The 6,328-nt window shown below is 50.9% G+C and overlaps 1 pseudogene; it reads right to left on the bottom strand.

Annotated features, from left to right (window-relative positions):
- Positions 1 to 885: 885 nt before the first annotated feature.
- On the bottom strand, positions 886 to 5,621 carry LOC146397303 (small ribosomal subunit protein eS25 pseudogene; annotated as a pseudogene).
- Between the last annotated feature and the right edge of the window lie 707 nt (positions 5,622 to 6,328).

Genomic DNA, 6,328 nt, shown 5'->3' with positions numbered 1-6,328 from the left:
TGTGTCCCCAACTGTGGGGAGCACCCGTCGCCCTCCTCCACTCGCCCCCTTCACTCCCCAAGCAGAGCACACTGCTTGTCTCTTTGCGTGGAACCACAGCAAGTGGCTGGAAGGCTGAAAACTCTTCGATGTGCAGCATTCACAGTGGCTGCCCTCTCACCTGACTGGGCTCCATCATTCCCCATCCTACATGCAAGCAACCCCTTGGAATCTTTTTACCACTACCACAGAGACCCACTCACCCCTCGAGCCATAGATTCATCTGAGAAGAGCTGGCAGTTCTTAGGGGATCCCACACTGAAGCTGGTGGTGGCCAGGACAAGGGTTCGTGGCACCCCAGTCTGGGCTCCGCTGGACTCCAAGGAGGACCTCAAGACCTTCTACCAAGATGCAGGTCAGCTGCAGTCAGAGCCTTGCCTGCAGGGCTTCTAAGCACATATGCAAGGTCATTAGGGTAGAACAATTGCCCTACAACTTTATACCCCAACCTTTCCCATAACCAACGAGGGTTCTTTTTAAAAACATGGACTGCCCCTCAAATACTCTAATTGATTCTATTCAGGGGTTGTGGACCAAATTGTCCTCTATATCTTAGGCAACATCAAGTGAGAGAGACCATGACTATGATACCCAGGAGACTCATCAGGCCCACTGGAACACAGACTCACCAGGCTCCTATGTGGAGCCAAATCAGCCAAGTGTACTATTAACCCACGTGCAGCAAAGTTGCCAACTACACATACCCCGCCTCAGAAGGCCAGCAGGAAGTCTAGGGCAATGCACTCTACCACTACGAGGGAGCGTGTAGACTAGCTTGTGGGCTGCAGGTAAGCATAGGGCAGGTTTCACATACAAAGAAGCAGCAAGCTCAGAAGAAGGTGTTGCTCATGCGATGTCAGAATTCAACGAGTGTTTAAACTTAGAATGCTTGCTGGAGTCTGGGCAAAACACACAAAGGAGGTCAAAATTTCACGATGAGGTTTAAGGAAATCACATGACTGCCCAGAAAGTCAGTCTTGTTCTGGCACATTTAGTGAAGGCTAGTCAGTCCTAGAGGCTGCCGCTGTTGGAAGGTTTTGAGGAGTTCTTACATTCAAATTCTTCAGTGGCCATTGATCAAGCTGAGAACGGGAGTAGCAGTCTGTGTGAAACTGGTCAGATGGCCTGCAGACAAAAGCTAAGAGAGACGGGGATGAATGGTGTCTCTTCCCACCTTTGGCTCTGTGAGTCCGAGGCCTTCAAACAGGCAACTACCAGGGTAGTTGCTCTTCTTCACAACTAAGTGATCTGGGCAAGTCCCTTAGCCATCACTGCTCACTCTTTCTCCTGCCCAAGGCCACAGGCAAAGCCACTGCTTTCAGACTTCTAGACACCTCAGAATTCTCTTCCTCTGCCCCACTGAGATGAACCTGAAGGACTCCATCCGCTCTCTGAAGGGCTCAAACTGACCCTGAGACGTAGGAGGTGGGGGTCAAGGGCAGGGTCCACAAGGACGTTGCCTGAACGCAGCCTGGTCTCCTCCTCGGCACAGCAGGACACTGGGGATGCAGTAGCCCCTCCTCACCCACTCTCACTGCCTCCTTTGTTCTCTTTTGGCCTCGCCTCCACTCCCCGAGTCTGGCTTCGGTGCCCCCAGACCTCTGAGGCTGCCCCCCAGGAATGCCCTGGGCTGAGCATCTGCACTAACCATGCAAAACCCTTCGCAGTCATGCCCTGGGCTCTCGGGCTCCTGGGCGAGTCTGACCCCTTGGTAAGTCCCCCAGTGGCCCTCGGCCCACAGCACCGCCCCCTCCCCACTCCCCTCCCGCACCACCGGCCTGGACACCAGGGCTCTTCTCTGTCTCCTCCTCAGGCCCCGCACCTCACCATGTGGGGCGAGGGGATGGACTCCGCACAGCTCCACTGCCGTCCTAGGCTCCTCCTCTAGAAGCAGGACCTGAGCTGGAATGGAGAGGCATGGGATTCAGGGAGGGGTGTTGTCAGGAGGGGGAGAGGGGAGCAGGAGAGGGCAGAGGGAGCAGCTGAGCTGGGATGTGCTCCAGCCTGACTCGAGCTTCAGCCTCACCCTAAATGCCCTGGAACCAGAAACGCAACTTTCCCCTGCTTTAGGACTGACTGCAGGTGGGGTGGCTGGGCTGTGATGTCCCCTGCTAGTCAGTCACCACCCACAGGCTGAGGGCAGAGGGGGCATAACCCCCAGGCATCTCCTGGGGAGGCTGTGAAGGCTGCTGGGAAGGGGGCCCCCGGGGGCCCTTAGCATCCATGTCCCACAGTCCAAAGAGTGGGGGGCCGGGGGCAGCCTCTGAGCCAGTGGATGTGGACAGGACACGAACAGCACCTACTGCCCAGAGCCCCGCCCAGGGACCAGCATCCCACTGGCCCTTCAGAACCACGGTGGTGACAACTGAGTTGTCACTTCCCCCCACACTCATCTCCTCCCTCCACCCGGACGCAGCTCTGCCTGGGGCCAGGCTCCCAGGAAGCCCCACTGTCCAGCCTGTCAGGGAGTCGACCTGCCTCATCCTTTGGGCAGAGACTCCACCCCAGTTAGCCCCACACTCTGCCAGCCCGGGAGCAGCCCTCCTTCCTTTCTCTCTTCCTTCCTCACCATTTGGCACTGGACTGGCCTGATGCTCAGTGCCATTTTTTGGAAGGTCTGACCCGTGTCCTCTTAGAATAAGAGGTAGTAATGGCATCAAGATGGCAGAGGAGTAAGACATACCCTTCTCTCACAACACATCAATAAAAACCATCTAGGAGTTCCCATGGTGGCACAGCAGTAATGAATTTGACTAGTAGCCATAAGGACATGCGTTTGATCCCTGGCATCGTTCAGCGGGTGAAGGATCCAGTGTTGCCGCCTGCTGTGGTGTAGGTTACCAATGAGGCTCGGATCCCACATTGCTGTGGCTGTGCCTGTGGCTGGCAGCTACAGCTCTGGTTCAACCCCTAGCCTGGGAACTTCCATATGCTGTGGGTGTAGCCCAATTAAGAAAAAAAAAAAGACCAAAAAAACCCCCAAAGCCATCTTCATGTAGAACCATTCACATAGAACCTCTACTGAATGTTGGCAGAAGACCTTAGACCTCCAAAAAGGGCAAGAAACCCTGTACACAACTGGGAAGAACAAAAGGAAAAGAGAGAGAGAGAGAGAGAGAGAGAGAGAGAGAGAGAGGGAGAGAGGAGCAGGAAAAAAAAAAAACCAAAACAGGAATCAGGGCTGGACCAGGAAGGAGCTGTGAAAGAGGAAAGGAATTCACATGCTGGAAGGCCACCTAAAAGATGGGGGGATTAGCCAGGACAGAAGAGGTACCTCGAAGCCTTGGAAAAAAGCACAGCGGCCAGTCTGAGGAGGAGAAAGCAGAGAGAGAGCTGCATAGACCATTGGTATCACCGCCTGGGACACCTTTTGGCAGAGACTCTACCCCAGTCTGAGACACCCTGAACCAATGCTAGGCACTGAGACTCAGGCTTCGAAGGTCCGTTCTGGGGAAGGGACTAGGGTTGGCTGTGTGGAGACAGTCTGAGGGGCTAGGGAGCTGCGTACCATGGGCTGGTGGGTGGAGCACCACAGCTGAGGAAGCTTGGGAAGAGGCCTGGGCCCACAAGAGAAGCAAGGCACCATTACTGGGGAGCACCAGAGGAGGAGGGGTGAGACTGCCATAGGAATATCTTTCTTGGAGCACGTGCGGGCTCTCAGAAGGCGGGATACCTCTTGCACAAACTACAGGAGGCAGGAGAAAACTGGAGCAGCCATCTCAGACTCCAGAGGGGGACATGGCCTGCCACCACTATGGGTCTCTGGGAACCACCTGCAGCCCCACTCACCTCAGGGGTTGCCGCCGAGGAGGACACTGCAACCAAACACCACCTGCTGCCCTCACTCCCCTGGGAAAGCACACCTTTGCCACTGACAAATGCTCAGGGCACAGCCTACACCTGCCTGAGGGGCACTGCCACTTCCCAGGGCCATGCAACCAGGAGCAGCCTGGGCCACCTCCCCATGGGTCCTTGCCATTGTCAAGGGCCCGGCAGCCAGGCACTGGCTACAGGCCCTGACCACTGCCCGCATCTCCATGGAAGCACACGCAGGCCCTACCCTGGCATACCCACTATCAAGGGGATAACTGCCTGAACACACGGAGGAAAGAGACAGCAAGCATCTAAACCAAAAGCAGTCCTCAAGCCAAAAAATAAACTAAATTTAAAAACTAAGCCCTCACAAACTCCCTAGGAGCCCTCCTGTATATAAATAGCCCTCCAAGACTACAGTAGTTGTTTTTTTCCTAAACTCACAGAATAAGAAAAATATAAGCAAAATGAAGACGCTCGGGAGCCATTCCCAGTTAAAAGAACAGGAGAATTCCCCTGAAGCAGCAAACAATGAAACAGACCTCTTCAGTCTAACAGACACCAAGTTCCAAAAGAAGGTGATTAAAATACCAAAGGAATTAAGAGTGGGTATCCACAGGAATGCAGGTTACTTTAGAAAGGAACTAGAAACTATAAGGAGGAGCCAGGAAAAATTAGAAAATTCATTTGCAGAGACATAAACTGAGTTAAAGGCACTGAAGAGCCGAACATATAATGCAGAGGAATGAATAAGTGACTTGGAAGATATATAATGGAAATCACAGAAAACCAAATGAAAAACACATGAAAGCAATTTAAGAGATCTATGGGATAATACAAAGCAGGCCAATCTACACATACAGGGATCCCAGAAGGAGAAGAAAAAGAACAGGGGATTGAAAATATATTTGAAGAAATTATGGCTGAAAACATCCCAAATCTAAAGGGCACAGATGCCAAGATACAGGAAGCACAGAGGGCACCAAACAAGTTGCACCCAAACAGACCTACACTGAGACATAGTGTAGTTTGCCACTTTAAAAAGTGGCAAAAGTTAGAGTTAAGGAGAGGTTTCTAAAGGCAGCAAGAGAAAAACAACGAGTTTAATTGTAAGGGAACCCCATTAGGCTAGTAGCTGATTTCTCTGCAGAAACACTACAGGCCAGAAGAGCCTGGTACGATATATTCAAAGCTCTAAACGGGAACAATGTGCAGCCTAGAATACTCTACCCAGCAAGACTTTCTTTTTTTTCTTTTTTTCTTTTTTTCTTTTTTATACTCGATAACATTTTATTTTTCAAGATGTGCAATATGGAGTTGGTGTGACCTGTGTATGTATCTTCTCCAGCAGCCGGGGCATCTCCAGCCTTGGTGTTTTGGGTGTAAATTACTGGAGCTCTGTGCATTGAAGCCAGCTTAACAACTCCTTGGCTCAGGAGCTCTGAAGGGCTGCCCTGGCCAGAGAACCACAAATCTTCCATCTCTCAGAGACGACAGCTAGAGTTATAAGCTTATAGTTGGGAACTTCTTTACAGAGTTTGTCAGATGTTGCTTTGTCAAACAGGACTAGGTTATTGAGCTTGTCCCGAGATTTGCCTTTGGACCACTTCTTCTTTTTGGACTTGCCCCCAGATTTGTTCACTGGGTCTTTGTCTTTCTTGGCCGAATTCCTGGCATCTTTCTCCTTCTTGTCGCCCTTGGCCGGCATAGCACAGCCGGGAGAGCGGATACTAGAAGTGCTACCTGGCTAAGATGTCGGACAGAAAGGAAGATTATCATTTAAAACAGAAAGAGAAATAAAGGATTTTTCCAACAAACAAGAACTAAAAGAATACAGCAGCAATACTAAACCCACTCTAAAAGAAATGACGAAAGGTCTCCTCTAAACAGGAAAGAAGGAAGAAGATACAGGATGGAGGAAATCACAAAATTGGAAAGTAATCACTTAAATAAGCCAGTATACACATCAAAAAGAAAAAAACATTATTTGTAAAAGGAATGATAAACACAAGGAACAGCAAAAGGATAAGCATGAAGATTTTAAAAACGACATCAAAATCATAAACTGCAGGGAAGGAAAGTAAGAAAACCTAGACTTGACAGGGGATTAAGATGGCAGAATAGAAAGACTGGAGCTCAACTTCTCTCCTAAAAACAACAACATTTACAACCAAATGCTGAGCAACCTTCGACCAAATGGACCAGAAACTTTCACAAAGTTATCCTACTGCAGAAGACAAAGAGGAGGCCATATCAAGAGATAGGAGGGGCAGTTACACGACATAAGCATCCCTGTACCTCCCAGGGTGGAGGCCCCCCAGACTGGAAAGTAACTGGTTCACAGAGACTCACATACAGGAGTGAGAGTTTTGAGACCCACATCAAACTCCCACGTGTGGGGATCTGGCACTGGGAGAAAGAGCCCCCAGAGCATCTGGCGTTGAAGGCCAGTGGGGCTTGTGCACAGGAGCTCCAC

This window comes from Sus scrofa, chromosome 13, assembly GCF_054392235.1.
Source record: "Sus scrofa isolate SSC_HxYL_T2T_F1_AM1 chromosome 13, Sscrofa_HxYL_maternal_Yorkshire_Landrace_v2.0, whole genome shotgun sequence".
Lineage (NCBI taxonomy): Eukaryota > Metazoa > Chordata > Mammalia > Artiodactyla > Suidae > Sus > Sus scrofa.
The sequence above is the reverse complement of the archived record's forward strand: the minus strand, read 5'-3'. Positions and strand labels throughout refer to the sequence as shown.